At 43.1% G+C, this 17416-nt stretch overlaps 1 protein-coding gene across 1 annotated transcript in view; it reads left to right on the top strand.

Annotated features, from left to right (window-relative positions):
* Window positions 1-17416, top strand: part of LOC118265168 (ATP-binding cassette sub-family G member 1) — a 40804-nt gene that overhangs the window by 1159 nt on the left and 22229 nt on the right. The window lies entirely within an intron of this gene.

Genomic DNA, 17416 nt, shown 5'->3' with positions numbered 1-17416 from the left:
GATCTCTCAAGAAAAATGTGTACTATAACAACAATACTACAACCGAAGTACGTCTTACTACATAAGTGCATGAGTACTAAGACCAATAAAATACAAGATTTCTTAGTTTTTCAATAACATGTACTACAAGATAATGAAATAATTAGAAATAATTGATGAAAATGTCACTAAGTCGGACCTTGTCATATCTATCAATGACAAAAGACTTGTAATTAATCCTTAGAAGATTATCTATTCGTGTGGTAATCAGCAGATAATGTATTGAAGAGGAAATGTGTTATGCTTGGAAGGATTCGTATGTAATACTTAGTTGTTGGGAAACCACATTGACAATTATAGAGTAGCTCGCTTGTAGCTACGTCTTTTCAAAACATGTTAGCGTACAGTTGATTTGCTGAAATAATTAGAAATGGCCATTGATGAAAATGTCACTAAGTCAGACCTTGTCATATTTATCAATGACAAAAGACTTGTAATTTGTAATTAATCCTTAGAAGATTATCTATTCGTGTGGTAATCAACAGATAATTTATTGAAGAGGAAATGTGTTATGCTTGGAAGGATTCGTATGTAATACTTAGTTGTTGCTAAACCAAACATTGAAAATTTATACAGTAATAATAGTGCTTGAAGAAATAATAATTCATAAGTCTTATGGTAACTTAACAAGAGTATTTCCTTTTTGATAATTTCTGATTTTAGTGATTTTTCTCATGGTTACTCTTAAATTTTGAGTATAAACGATTATGAGTAATAAATATCCTTTAATTCCTACGCTGTGTTTCAGTATAAGCTCTTCCTCATTCGTCGGAAATAGACATTTATTTATTTTATTTATTTATAATTAATTAATCCATCACTGACAGATTTCTTTCATTCTAATGCCAATGCCACATTTAAGCTGATATATCAAATTAATATCTATTGCGCTTCCGCTATGTATTTCTTATTTATTTAAAAAATATCAATTTTAAAAGAATAAAGTTACCGTACTTAAGTTGTATTAAATTTTGCTATAAATCGTTTTAGAAGATACAGAAATAAACATTATTTCATCCCAAACTAAAAGTGATAAATGAATCTTTGATCAAAAAGAGGTTTTCCCCACAATTCTATATTTAAAAACAACTCTTGGAAATCCTAAATCTCCAAAGGTCAATAGTTGCAATCGACAAACACTTATTGGCACTCTAAGTGGTTCTTATATCGATTATAATCGATTGAATCACAATATATCGATTGAGTACATCGCCTTGACTCGATTGCTACATCATAATCATAACGGTTACGACTTACGAGTCAAGTTCACTTTTTGCTTGATCTGTAAACACTGCAGAACACAAACATGTGGGTAATTAGTTTATTATTGTAATACATTTACATAATTAAAATTCTGTAAAGCATTCATACATATAATCCTACTAATATTATAAATGCAAAAGTTTGTATATTTGTTTGTTTGTTACTCCTACACGTCAAAACGGCTGAAGGGACCAAGTTCAAATTTGGAAGAGTGGTAGATTATGGTCTAAAAAAACACATAGGTTTTTTATTCCACGGGATTGTAGTCGAAGCTGCCCGGGCCGAACAAAAATGGGAGAGTGCAAGAATGATAAGTACATTATTATAAATAGTGGGGACAATCTAAGAGGTCAACTCTGACGTTTGTCATTCTATGTACCGGTATAACTTGTTATGAATGTCCTGGAACGTCAACGTAAAAAGTGAAAAAAACATAATATTAATTCATTACCTCGTTACTCATACACTTCCATAAAGGATATCATTGATAAGCATCTAATTTATTTGTATATTATATGTAGAAATGCATGCATATTTTAGTTTAGGAATTGGTCATAAACAGCAACCGATCTTATTTACCTCTCACATGTACGGTACTACTACATGGCAACGGTCAGATTTGACTTCTTAGATTGTGCGGTAGTTTCTTTTAATTATATCTAAATACAACTACTCCTTGATATATTACACCAAACATCACGAACATGTTTATATCAGTTTCCATTTATACATATGTATAACGTAGGTACATATACCTAGATATTTCTTAACACATGACCTAAATATTACTAAACTAAATTACAAAGTACTCAATATAATGTAGTACACACATAATTTTGATTGCGTACATTCGAATATGAACCTTACCTAACCTTAATCTATTCTTATCCATAGATTAACAATAATTATCAGCTTATCATGTCATGGATACAAGGGATTTAAAATATAAGATATAGAAACGCATTTTTTTCAATCAATTATATTATTATTCAGTAGATAAGCAAGCTAAACTAAAAATTTTTGGTTTTAATTAAAATATTTTGGTTGGCTTCCTTCAGCCAGGAAGGCAATTTCAAGTCAATTAAAATGTAATACCGCCAACCCGTATTGAGCAATTGTGGTGATTAATGCTCAAACCTTCTCCGAGCGAGAAGAGGTCTTTGGTCTGCAATGGCCACTTTTATGCTGTTGATGTAGTGCGTGTGATGTACAATGTAATTTTAATTCTCCTGTATTCGACGACGTCATTGTATCACTTTTTTTTATTCTTTAACATCATTCATATTTGCTAACATGTTCTCCTCACTCGAAATTTTTCGTACCTACAGCATACGTTTTTCATTATTTTCCTAATGCAGTAAACCTAAACACCTAGTTTTACTGACAGACAGACTGACGGACAATTCAATTTGACGTTTCAAAAGTGCCTAATTTAGGATTAATTGAATAGATTAACTTTCAAAGACATCGATATGCGAGGTACGAAGTTCGTGACAAATTAGATAATTATAATGTATTACACACCCAAGAATGTATGTAATTGCGAATTTACTATATCTTAGTGTCCTCTACTTTTCCCGGATATACGATAATGTGGCTCCTTATCAAGATATGAGAAATAGGTGATAAGCGCACTTAGGTCGCCTAAGAATCGTTCAATACAAGTGTTCTCCGATCGATGGGTAGGTCATTCAACCCAATTGAAGTCCAGTTTTTATTTAGCCCCCTATGACATAGGATGTGAACAATTTCCAATGTTAACTGTTCATGGGGGAACTTTGATGAAGTAAAGTCACCGTAGTTAGGATGATAATCTGTTTCATGAAGTTATCATTTACGTAAAATGTGATTGATATATTTTTCTAAAAGTCTAGAAACGTAGAAGATCTTGAAGTATTTTTTATTAGATTTTGATTATTATTTTCATTTTGAAAGTCATTACATAATTATCCATTTACTCTACCTACATGCAGTCATTAAATAAAATTATTTGTTTCATAATGCAGGATGTATATACTTAATGATATTTGTAAATAATTTCGTCGCCACAAGCAAATAGTTAATTAGGTACCAATAGTTGTTATTATTGAACTTAGAACTGTCTGTGATAAGGATACCAATACCGCTGGTAGATACGAGTTTATCGAAACAAATAGAAATGTTTTCAAAGCCCAGCAATATCTAGGAAATATTTTTGTAATAACTATCGTGAGACATACTAAATTAACTAAAAACTAGCGGCTTACTCACGTAAATATGAAGAAAAGCTCTACTAGTTTCGAGTCACAGAGGGATTCTTAATCATGAGCAGCATGCGCAGACGCGGCGACGTCGCACAGCCTTCTCATTTACTTAAGAGTTTTATATAATAAGAACTTTTCTCCATATAATTTATGTGAGTAAACCGTGATTTATTAGTTAATCTAGGAAATAATAAGTTAGCGAGCTAGAATCAATCGACTTAATTAATATGTATTTTTTATAAAACATTCAATTATTTTTATTAATATTTAATTCTCAATGAATCTATAGGTACCTACTTTGCATGCACAACTGTGTCAATACCAAAGCAAATACATTTTTTTTAAATGTAACCTTAAAATGCCCTCCACTGGACACTGAGTAACCACTAGTTGGTTAATAAGTAAGTACTTTTATGTTTGCATAATTATTTTTTAGACTTTTTACAATGAATTATGTCACTGCAATGGATTATATATCTACTGCATGTAATATAATCTTATTTAGATTATTTTGACATTAATATAATTATCTAGTTATTTATTACGGTATACGTGCTGATATGCAGGGAGAATTCGAAGACTCCAAAGTCTTAATATAGGCAAGCGTAGTGTAGGGCGCCCTCCAGCTAGGTATTACGATATCCGCAAGGTAGGCTTCTTCTTCAGCTCTACGCATCCAACCAGGATGCGTACAGCTAAAGATCGAGCTCCGTGGCGTGCCATTGTAGAGGCCTATGTCCAGCAGTGGACGAGAACAGACTGATGATGATGAAATAATTAAATGATTAAAAACAGGACTAATCATTTCAGAATGAAAGTTGAAACAAATTTTTGAGTGTTAGCCTCGTAAAAGTAAGTTATCTGGAACAGTTTTCTACACAAAACTGGAATTGTTTACGTAAACTATTTTATTAATATTTTTGTTATTGTTATGCCTATCGTTCGCATTCTTTATATCTTTATGAATATAGTGTTTAAAACATAAACTTGAGATAAAAACCGTCTCCTTCATTTAGTCATAACAAAAATAAATAGCCAATATACCTAACTACGTAATTATAATTATACTTCCTCAGTTCCTACTCTATAGTCAATTTATATAATTTGAGGTTCGTTCACGGCTTCGCAGAAACTGATTTCGCGGGAATTTGTACCCTCTTACCAAAGCCTATACTAAATTAGTAACATAAACTAGATTTTTACGTCAGACAATAATCTTCCAGAATTACCAGTTTCTGATATTAGTCATTTGAATTTATTAAGATTAAATAGTCATATTTATTGTGTTTAGGAGGACTGGTAACATGATCTGTTAAGTTTAGCCGCAGAAAAGCCTTGATCTAGTCTTTGATGCTATTAAAATTATTAAGTTAAAGGAACAGGTCTTTAAAGAATACATTTTGAACTCTTGAATAATAAAATCAATAAAGCACATTAAAGTTCACATTAAATCAAAAGTAGGTATTATAATGCTTGCTAAATAAAACTACCACCTAATTCCGACCACTATATAACCACAAGTCGGAGTATAAAGAAGATATACCCAACCCTACAGTTTACAGTTTGATGACTCATTGTCACAATTCCTTTGTATCTATACATTTCAGTGAGTGAAGTGTTTCTACATTGAGATTAAGCAAGTCTTTGTTTCCAAGGCATCTGCCATAACATGGACTTTACTCCGAGCTCAGTTTATTAGTCACAGTGTAAACTTCAACGTACAATGTACAATAGGGGACACTATATTCTATGGTATGCTATAGAATATAGTTATACTGATAATGTGGATTAGATTATGTACTAGCTGATGTCCGTGGCTTTGTTAACGTGGATTTCGGAATGTGTGACTAGTAATAGTAATGGTAATGGTAGCCTAAGTTACTCCTTAGTACATCAGCTGTTTGCCTATAAAAGTCCCGTCAAAGTCAGCCCAGCCATTTCCGAGATTAGCCATTATAATCAGACAGACGAACAAACAGACAAAAATTGGAAATTGGAAATGCTTACTTTCAGTAAAGTTTTAAATTAAACCTATTTTCGCAAATTGAAAAAATATCATAATATGATATTAAGTCCACCTTATGTACCTTAATTTCTTTATGTACATTATAAAGTGTAAATAAATAAATATAGAGAAAACAAAAAAATTTCATATGAAGAAAAATCTTTCCGTAATATTAAGTAACTTGGGATGTAATAAAGTAAAATGTAAGGATTTACCTGGTAATAAATCTCAACATAACCAGTCTAGCATCTACCTAATCATTGAGATAAATCTTTCATTCATTGAAAACATAATACCAATTAGTACTAAGGTCACATATTATTTATATGTCACGTGTATGTTATTTTCCACTGCACAATATTGCACCAACTATATCTGTTAGATAATGATTTACACTTTATTTAATGCGATTTATGTAGGAAGTATAAACTACATGTCAATTATTATTCAAATCACGCAGACAACACAAAAAGAACTATTATATGTTTGACCTCAGAGTATCGTATACAATATAGTGTCATTAAAATAAAATCGATGAGATTAAAATCCTTCCTTATTACATGTCTGTTAAGATGGGTTTTTGCATATCTTATAAGGCTTTGATGCTTAGTTACCTGTAGACTTGTAGGGTCATTGAACTTAAATAATTATTGATAACTAATTAGTATGTGAAGGTTATAGTTTATTTTGACCTCTGCCATTGTCGAATTCGGAAAATATTGTTTGTATTTAATATAACAATTCTTGGGGAAGGTTATATGCTGTACTTGACACATAAGCTATAAGTTACATGGTTATATAACATTCGAAGAATTTTTTTTCACCTTTTATAAGTCTGTGTTTGGTCGCCAACCCGCTTTCTGCCAGAAATTGGTCTTAATTCACCTGGTCGCTTCAACAATCTTTCATTATCCATCTCAATCTATTGGTTCAGATGTACGTAAACAACAAAAGCAAGCCCACATAGTCAAAATTGTTATTAAATCCTTCTGTAACCCGCGCCACAGAGTAATGCCCCAGCCGGGGCCCATCTGAGGCAAGCCCTGGATGGGACACAGTGTACCGTGAATCATCCTTAAATGCATCTATTGTTTAATTTAACAGATATACTAATAAAATGCAAGAATTCCCACACTCATTACATAAAGCTTCATTTAAGCATCCTAGATTAGAATGATGCACAACACATTTGTACGTATGAACTAAGATTGACGTAGTTATGTCAAGGATATGTTTCTGATATCATATTTTATGATATGTGATATAATTGAGCTAGGGTGAAGAGTCAAAGTCCGAAGTAATTATGATTGAGTTTCATTTTAACCGCACGTGAGATGTTTTTACACATTATGACGTCAAAGAGCAGAGTAGTATTTTTTATTTGTAAACTTGTATTTGACTGTGACCGGGCAGTAGTGGTCTCTGATAAACCTGTACTGTTTAAACTGCTACATACCAACTTAACCTGCTAAGCATGGATATTATAGCTAAAACTTATATGTAGAGCCATACCCATATACTTAACTGTTATACCTTGTTGTTTATTGTCACCCAATATAATTATGTATTTACTTTAAATTTGTTTAAAAAAAAACGTTGCCCTACACTAGGATTTTCCCCTGTGTCGTAGGTGCGTTTACAAACATACAAGTTTACTTACACATGACACCCAGACCCGAAACAACAATTTATGCATCATACAAAAAATTACGTTGCGTAGCAGCCGGTTACCCAGCCACCGCACCAACCATTCAATTAAACTATATTCAGTTTTAATTCTGCTGAATAAGCTCCACAGATTGTAGTATGTACCTTAGGTAGCTATTATATGATGACAATTACTGTATACCTGATAGCAAATTGTTTTTGTTTTGTGACTACTTGATTGTAGGCACAGACATGTTTTTACCATCCACTATTAGAGACATGGTTTTTATTTCCACTGTTTTTCTTACATGTCTATTAATTATTGTCATCTAAGGTTTTTATTGCAAAGTAATTCTACTAAAAGAAAAAGAAACTACTGAAATAATTAATCCATTCTCGAGTTCTAAACGTTACATTCATGTAGTGTTTTATTATAATTTAATTGGTAAACTAACTAGCTAGATTACTGAATGTCTGATACAGAAAGAAAGAAGAAGCAAAAGGAGCCGGCAGTGCAATATAAACTACATTGCACACAAAACAGCACTCTACGAACTTCAAAAACAGTAGGGGACTGTTTTTAATTACCACTATGAGACAAACTACGTGACGTTTCGTTTAAATAGTATGCAAATGAGTACCTACCACATACATTTCCATTTAAGTTTAGAATTAGTCAATTAATACGTGAGTTGAGTGTTAATTGAGACAAAATATTAGTAGATAAAAATTATAGTTACCTACAGTTAGATATAATTGTAGGCCTCTCAAATATAATGCTGTATTAAAATCGTAGATCATACTGTACACTATGGATGCATTAAAGTGATTTGATTTATTTCGAAAATAGAATAGTACCTACTTTAACGTGCATAAAATAATAAATTGAGGTGCATAAATAAAATGTCAAAAAGGATGAGCAAGCTAAAAAGAAAGAGAGGAAAAACATTTATTTCATACACATACCTACACAGTTAACTTACACAAAATACATTTCAGTAAAGTATTCATAGTAATGAAATTTAGTTCACCAAAAATATTATAAACTAGTGTCACTTATGTGCAAGAGTGATTCCGTCATTTTCCGTGTCTACTTGTAAACCAGTATAATAAGTATTACATACAACTACATAAGGTTAAACCGTTAATATGACACAAAAACATGCTCAAAGTCCATGCACTTTGATATATGCCACAAATAAATGTAAATTACTTGATATTTTTATATATTGGGTGTAAATATTTATTTAGCACTCGGTTGCTTATTACATAAATATATAATTTATAACTCAATAAAGAATGTATCAAGTATTAGTGAGGTGTCTGGCAATGTATCCGTCAGGACACACACACACGCTTCCCAGCTTACAAGGGCTGTAAGCTGGCCCACTCAGAACTCATCATATAATACCTAGTAAAAGAGAGTGTTAATTTGTACTTCTAGCTCTACTTTCAAGACCTCTTTGAAGGATAGAACGTATGTTAAATCTTCTATGTATAAAAATCAATTGCTATTCGTTAGTCTTGTTAAAACTACGGTACACGGCTGGACCGATTTGGTCATTTTTGGTCTTGAATAATCTGTGGAAATCCAGGAAAGGTTTAAAGGATGAAAAAAAGATGTTAGCGGCGGTACGAAGTTTACCGGATCAGCTAGTACTTTTAAAAAACTATTTTTGATTGAGCCTTAATGCAAAAAGTTTATTTATACAATTGTCAAAATATACTTAATATACATTTAATGAAAGCATATTTAAGCTCATAAGCTCAAAACAAGCAAAGAAATGATTGCAGAACACTGTGGTATTCTATTAGGTAACTTTAACATTATATTATTCAATACATTACAAGATCAAGTAACAGCCAATATGGACATGTAATGTTGTTTGATTATAAAACTTGAATCTTACAACTGGACTGTGGACCGTAGGTCAGGCTCCGGCCTTCACCAGATTACGTAGTGTTGAGTGGTTAATTTGATGCTTTATTTGTATTAGTTTCTGTGTTAAGTTGTGTTTCCTATATATTTATTTAAAATTCTCAAAATTTACATTTTTAAATACTACAACGTATTGTGAGGAGGTTTCTGTCTCTGGAGCCCTAACCACCGGTAGCTTGGACCATGCTCCCGCTACGGGTCGGCTCCTATTTTTATATTTTTAAATATTAAGTTGTTTTTTATTATATATTATGGTGTAAAGTTTTATACGTTTGCTACCCGTAGAATCAGAAGTCAGTGTGTGAAATTTAATGATTTCAAGTGATATACAAGAATTACCTTTACACCTTCGTACTCTCTTGTAGTCTTCGTAATCCCTTCGTAGACATAGATGTCTGGGGTGCGGTGCCAGAAGACCTCCCCGTGGTGCACCCTGGGTACAGGCAATAGTCCCCCTAACGGGGGTGATAGGGTTGGAGAGGCTATTGCCTGTAGCGAACTTTTGGACGGGGCGGAAGAACCCGAGATGGGTTCTGGGGGCGGCAGGCTTTGTGCTGACACATGGCCTGCGCCTCCGAGGGGGCGTCACTCCGCACGTCTCTCTGACTTAGCAGAGAGCGTGGCGGAGAGGCAAGGACGGTGCTCGTTGTGCACTCACCCTGCCAACGAGCGGCATCGGGGCACAAGTTGTCCTCGATTGCAACCGTTGACATCGTAATCCGGGAAGAGGTCATGGTCATGTTTTATGACTCTGAACGGGACGAGGGTCTTGGCTTGATCGCCCGGACCGCGAGGAAGATAACCTCTATAAAAAATTCCTCCAATACCAAGTTCTGGTGCGCGGCGAGGGTATGCGTGGCTGAGGAGTAGAGTCAGTCGCGAGCGCACCCCCAGCTAGGGGACCGGTGGACCCTCTAGTTGGGTTACAAATATACACTTACCCAGGTACAGGGGGCACTGCCTGGGTGGACTGGATATTTCCCCCACACTCGTGGGAACTATATGGAGAAAATACATTTAAAAAACAAAAAGCAACCACCAGAGAAGGAGAGGGCAGGTGAGCTTAGCTCACCTGCAGTTGTTGTGGCAGAGAGCCCCAGTGGCTCTGGTGCCCGTGGGGAGGCGCTGGTCTCGTCCGGCAAGTCCCACACACGGGTCCCAAGTCGGGAGGGGTCGGACTCGGAGTCCGACTCGTCATCTGTGTCTGGCGTGAGCGTCATTTCAATGCGCCAGACAAGATCGACTTTTAAGCGTCCCAGGACGGAGGAGGTTCGAGGACTGTCCTCGTCCTCAAATACGCAGGAGGCCCCGGCCCCTCCTAAAATCCCCACGACTGCGCGGGGTAGAGGCAGGGGAAAGGCCAAGAGGCTGTCAGTCACTGCGCGGTCCAAGCCGGCTAAGCGTCTGGCCGCGGAGGATACCCCGAGAAGTGGCGCCCTCTCAGACTCCTCTATAAAGGAGGTCTCAGACGCCGACGGTATGGAAGGCGAGCGCGGCACTGGGACGCTGCGCCAAACCATCAAAGAAGCGCTCCGCCAGGTAGCTGGGAAGAAATTCCAGTCTACTAAAGCTGCTCAGCTAAAGTCGGTGGAGGCTGAAATAATGGCGGCGGTCTTTGATGTGTGCAGAGTCCCCTCAGCGGGAAAGGTGCACAAGGAGTTGGCCGAAATGCGGCAGGAGCTGGCGCGCTTATCCGCCTCCAACGCGGCTCTGGAGACCGAACTCCGGTCCACCAAGGCGGAGCTTGCCGCTTGCCGAGGAAGCCATCCTCAACCCTCGGCGGAGCCCGATATGCTCGGGCTAATGCGCAGAGAGATGGCTGCCTTCCAGCAGCGTTTTAATGTGCTGGAGGGCAGACTCCTTCGTCCCTCCCTAGCGGCCTCGAGCTTAGCGACCTCGAGGTCATACGCGGCTGTTGCGGCCAGGTCCTCGACCTCCTCTGGTCAGACTGGCTGCGGTGCCCAACAGGTGGCGGGACCACGAGCGGCTCCTCCAACGAGGACCCCAGCACCCCCAGCGGTGCAGGCACAAGCTACACCGGCGGCGAACGCGTCTTCAGGACGCAAAAGAAGGAGCAAGGGTGCTGCGGTTCAGCAGGCTGAAGCCCTAGCCACAGGTGCGCCTACCCCGACAGCAAGGGGTCCAGACGGTAGTGAGTGGCAGGTCGTCGGCGAGGCGAGGAGAGTCGCCAAAGAAGCGAGAAAGCGCCGCAAGAAAGCGCAGCGGCAGCGGCGGCAGCAGGAGCGCAAAGAAAAGCGCGCTGCGGCCTTGCTTCTCGCCCCCAAAACCGCGGCTGTAGTGATTACATTACAGCCCGATGCGGTGAAAAGGGGCATGACATATGGCGACGTCCTCGCCAAACTGAAGGGGGCGGTGACTCCCGCGGAGTTCGGGGCCCCTAACGGGTTCGCTATTAAAGCGACCGCGACTGGAGCCCGTTTATTGGAGGTCCCCGGCGCGACCAGCGGCCCATCTGCGGACGCCCTAGCAGAGAGGCTCCGAGCGTGCCTTAGTGTGGACGAGGTTCGCGTGTCCAGGCCAAACAAGTGCCTGGATTTACGAATAATTGGCCTGGACGACTCCGTGACGGAGCAAGAGGTGGTGGCCGCTGTCGCCAGGACGGGAGGGTGCCCTGTTGACCAGGTCAAGGCAGGCACCATCCGTCCGGACAACTCGGGTCTGCGAACGGTGGTCGTGAGTTGCCCCGTCACAGCGGCCCAAAAAATTAAGGAGGGCAAAAGGCTCCTGGTAGGCTGGGTCTCGGCGCAGGTCAAGCTGCTCGAGGTCCGGCCTCTGAGGTGCTACCGCTGCCACGTGGGCCACCACGTAAGCGTTAAATGCACCTCGGAGGTTGACCGCAGCGACCGCTGCTTCCGCTGCGGTCAGCCCGGTCACAAGGCCGGTACGTGCACCGCCCCGCTGCACTGCGACGCATGTGCGGCGGCTGGCAAGCCGGCCAATCACCGGGCCGGGAGCAAGACCTGCTCCCCGCCTACCAAACCCAGGGGCAAGGGCAGGCCCTCCGCCGCCCCCGTCGTTTCCACCGCCGCCACCGTGGCAGTCGCCACTGCCACCGCCGCCGCGGTCAGCGCCGGCTGTAATGCCGCCAGGGAGGAGGTTGTAATGGATTGCCATTAATGAATCCATTCCGCCTCCTCCAGGCGAACATCAACCACTGCGCCGCTGCTCAGGATCTCCTGCTCCAGAGCATGGCGCAGTGGTCGATCAATGTCGCCGTAGTCTCCGAGCCGTATTTCGTCCCGCCCAGGGATCACTGGGTTGCGGACTTGGACGGCTCGGTGACCATCATCTCGTCGGCCGCCGCCGGTACCCCGACTCTCGAGAGCGCTCGAAGAGGCCGGGGTTGTGTTGCAGCACGGTTCGGAGAGATCGCTGTGGTGGGCGTGTATTTCTCTCCGAACCGAACTCTCGTCGAGTTCCACAACTCCCTTAGGGAGTTGGCCGCCGTCGTCGTCGGGTTCCGTTCCCTCCCCGTACTTGTCCTCGGGGACTTCAATGCCAAAAACTTGGCTTGGGGTTCCCGGTTCACTGACGTTCGGGGTAGGATGGTGGAAGACTGGGCTCTGGAGACAGGCCTAGTCGTCCTGAACCGGGGTTCTGTCTCCACGTGTGTGCGGATGCAGGGTGAGTCGGTGGTGGATATCTCGTTCGCCAGCCCCGCTCTGTCACCCCGTGTTGTTGACTGGCGCGTTATGGAGGAGGTGGAGACGTTTTCTGACCACCGGTATATCCGGTTCAACGTCTCCGCCGAGTCCGCGGACCCGCCAGTCAGACAGGCCCCATGTGGCCCGCGTTGGGCGCTAAGACAGTTGGACCGGGAGCTTTTCCTGGAAGCCGCAATCGTGCAGGCCTGGGTGATACCACCGGACAGGCCTGCCGACATCGACGAAGAGGCAAGATGGCTCCAGGACGCCATGTCCAGAATATGTGACGTGGCGATGCCCCGGGTCCGTCCAGGTCAGCGCAAGCGCCAGGTGTACTGGTGGTCGCAAGAGCTGGCTGCTCTGCGCAGTGAGTGCGTAGCTGCGCGCCGCCGGTACACGAGGCACCGCAGGCTCCGTATCCGCGCTCCAGACGCGGAGGTAAGAGAGGCGGAGTTGTACGAGGGGTACAAGGTGGCGAAGGCCGCCCTCAAAGCGGAGATTTGGCGGGCTAAGGAGGAAGCCCGCCGGGAGATGCTGGAGACTCTGAACAGAGATCCATGGGGGCGCCCCTATCGGATGGTGCGTGATAAGCTCCGCACGTGGGCTCCCCCACTGACTCAGAGTCTCCGGCCAGAGGTCGTAGAGGAAGTAGTCGGCACCTTGTTTCCCCGACTACGGAGGGGTTTCACCCCTCCATCCATGACTCCGCCCCCTGCGGTGCCCAATGCGGGCCACAGTGACGACGACGACGACATCGTTCCGGAGGTGACCGAGGCAGAACTGAGAGCGGCGGTGCGCCGGATGGGCGCCAAGAACACCGCCCCAGGACCCGATGGCCTACATGGCAAGGCGTGGGTCCTGGCCTCGGAGGCTCTCGGGCCTCGATTAATAGGTCTCTATAGCGCATGCTTGGAGAGGGGCCAGTTCCCGCTTCAGTGGAAGACGGGAAAACTGGTCCTCGTGAAGAAGCCGGGGCGCCCTGCGGACTCTCCATCCGCGTACCGGCCCATTGTGCTGCTCGACGAGGTGGGAAAAGTCTTCGAAAGGATAATTTCGAACCGCCTCGTCGCGCACTTGTCTGGGTTTGGGCCGGACCTCGCGGATGGCCAGTTCGGCTTCCGCAGAGGGCGCTCCACGGTGGACGCCATCATGCGCGTAAGGGACCTCACGACGGGGACTGCAGTGTCCAGGGGTAAGGTCGTTGTAGCGGTGTCTCTGGACATCGCCAACGCCTTCAACTCCCTACCCTGGAGCTGCATACTGGAGGCACTCCGGTATCACCGGGTTCCTACCTACCTCCGTCATATAATCGAGGCCTACCTGACAGACAGGTTTGTCATATACCCCGGTCACCAGGGCGAATGGAAACGGCGAGAGATGTCGCGCGGTGTTCCACAGGGTTCGGTTTTGGGACCGCTCCTGTGGGATATCGGTTACGACTGGGTGCTGCGCACCGACCTCCCGAACGGCGTCGGCGTAATTTGTTACGCCGACGATACGCTAGTGTTAGCGCACGGGAGGTCGCACCAGGCGGCGGCCAACTTAATGGAGAGAGCGGTTGCGACAGTTGTTGACAGGATCCGGCAATTGGGACTCGAGGTGGCGCTCCACAAGTCCGAGGCCATGTGCTTTCATGGCCGCGGGAACGCGCCACCTCCAGGTGGGTCCCAAATAACGGCGGGAGGAGTTTCCATCGGCGTCGAGACGACGATGAAGTATCTAGGACTCGTCCTCGACAGTCGATGGAACTTCGTGGAACACTTCCGACGTTTGGCTCCTAAGTTGGAGCGGACGGGGGCTGCGCTTAAGCGGCTCCTGCCAAACCTCGGGGGGCCAAATGCCTCCTGCCGGAGGTTGTACGCGGGGATCGTGCGGTCCATGGCCCTCTACGGCGCCCCTGTGTGGGCGCCGAACCTGATGCGGCGGCCAGCTCGGGCGCTGCTCACGTCTCAGAGGGTCATGGCCATCCGGGTGATTCGTGGATATCGCACGATCTCCGGGGAGGCGGCGAACCTCCTTGCCGGATTACCGCCGTGGGATTTGGAGGCGAAGGTGCTCGCGCGCGTCTTCAGTTTGCGCGCCGACGCGTGTCGCCGGGGCGAAACTCCACTGCCGCGCCAGATCAGTGCGTGGCGGGACGAGCTCCGGCGCGATCTCATGGCGGAATGGCAGCAACGACTGTCGCAACCGAGGGCTGGGCTCGCTGTCATCGCAGCGGTAAGTCCCCTCTTTGAGGAGTGGCTAGAGAGGCGCCACGGCGTCCTCACCTACCGCCTAACGCAGGTGCTTACCGGACATGGGAGTTTCGGTAGGTTCCTGTTCCTTATTGGGCGGGAGGAAACGCCCGGGTGTCATCACTGCGAGGACCGCCCGGAGGACACAGTAGAACATACAGTGGCGGTGTGCCCTGCGTGGGCTGAGCACCGCCAAGTCCTCAGGGATGTGGTCGGCGACGGCGACCTCTCGCGCCCGGCACTGGTTCAGGCCATGGTGCGGAGCGAGAGGGACTGGGATGCCGTCTCCTCCTTCTGCGAAGCAGTCATGCTAGCTAAGGAGGAGGCGGGGCGCGTGAGAGAACAAACCTCCTCACGCCCCAGCCGTCGCGAAAGACACTCCGGGCGTAGGGGATCCCGAGACGATCTCCGGCCACCGTAAGTGCGGGCCTGCGGACGGCGAGCAAGGGTAGCTCACCGCCCGAACAGAACCAGACCCGTGCGTGCGGCGCGTCGCGTTCCGCGCGCGCCTCAAAGAGCCATCAGACCACCACAGATGGGGCCCAATAGGGCTGATGCCTGACCCGGAGCTGCGGACTACCTAGCGGGTTTACCGGGGCTCCGGCTCGAAAAGCAGGAGAAGGAACGGGGTGGTTTTTAGTCAGTAAGAGTCTGACACTCCCTCTCGCCTCACCCAAGGCGAGAAAAGTCATTGGATGATTTTCCCCCTCAAAAAAAAAAAAAAAAAAAGACATAGATGTCTGTTTCTAATAAAGGAGGCTCTTATAAGAGAAGAAGTCAGATTCAGTAGTGGTTTAAATTACGTATAAACTGTCTAACTTAATAAAAAACACAGAATGAGTCACTCATACTTTCCAAAATTCCAAAATGCACAACGTCGGTAATATTTACTAACAAGTTGCCTCACCTTTCGGCCTTACTCTCAATTATAATAATCTCCGGTTATTTTGGCAAGCCTTTAAAACGAATGGAAGACAACTTACAAACGACCTTGTATTACAATAAACAGCTTCGCAGGCTCGCAGGATGTCCCATTTCGATAATCCAGAGTAGTTGCACTATGATTGCGGGTCCCATAGGCAGCTGATTGCCACACGTCCGTTATTCATCCGCCATGGAATTTAAACTTGCGGTTAACTGGACTTTGAACGTAAACAAACCGCTTGTGATATCATTGCGACCGCAGGCCGTGATTGCTTTTGTAATCAACGTGGTAAGTAGCTCCTCACGTGTGAGTGACGTCACTGCAGACATGGCTGGGGTCTGTGCTTGATTTTTAAATTGGAGTTCTTTGAAAGCTTTATATAAGTAGCAGTAACGTAGTAACACATAATACTTTTCGTGATAACAGAAATTATTAGAGATGAAAATCACATTGGAAAATTGGCTATTACTTTAGAAATATATGTTTACGACGGGTACCAATACTTATTACTATGTTTAACGTAATTATAGTCATAATATAGTCATAATATAGACACAGATTCTGTACAAAAAGTACTATACCGTACACAATGGAAACTGCCGTGTACCGTGTGTATTTTTGGATTACATAATATGTTACCTATGTTATGTATAGGAAAACTCTAATCAATAAATATTGTTACAAGTATAAACCTAAACTCCTTTGAACTCTACCTCTGGGTCATGTAAAACTTGTCTATATTACAAATATGTTATATAATAAAATAAATATTCATTGTTAATGAGCATCTGTTACAGCTTATGAATACTTCCTTGTTTCAAGTTCAAATTTTAACAAATCAAATTACCTATCGTATTTTTTTAAAACGTGGTAAAAAATAAACGACTGTTAAAAAATTACCAAATTAAAATTTAAATTAAATGGTAACTAGAAAAGGAATATATATCTCCGTTGGGTGATTGGTTGGTTGCGTGAAACATTTTTGTAAAGCTTTTTCGTCAATGGTTAATCAACCACTGACGTTAACAGGTGAAGAAAGGACTAATCCTTTCTTCTTTCTTCACTTGAAATTAGTATTTCAAGAGAAGAAAGGATTAGTCCTTTCTTCTCACTTCACTTGAAGTAATCTCGTAAATCAAATCAGCAACGGTGTTTGGTTACCGGCAACCGGCTGTACTACCGGCTGCTCTATCGAATCGCTCATACATTCGATTTCGTCATCGACCTCGCCCTTAAAGGTCTTCGATCGATTTTATTTATATTTTGACCCTTCAAGTACGTGCGTCAGAGATTTATAAGATACGAGATGTAATTTATGTAATACCTAGTATTACTGAGATGTGTGATTAAGACTTTTATTTGTAAAGGGTAATTCACCATCTATGTATATTTAAAGCTATCTGCCTGTTGCGTTGTAATTAATTACATACTATAGAGTTTAAATACCACTCCCTAT

Source organism: Spodoptera frugiperda, chromosome 28 (assembly GCF_023101765.2).
Source record: "Spodoptera frugiperda isolate SF20-4 chromosome 28, AGI-APGP_CSIRO_Sfru_2.0, whole genome shotgun sequence".
Taxonomy (NCBI): Eukaryota; Metazoa; Arthropoda; class Insecta; order Lepidoptera; family Noctuidae; genus Spodoptera; species Spodoptera frugiperda.
This window is presented reverse-complemented; position numbering and strand designations above follow the sequence as displayed.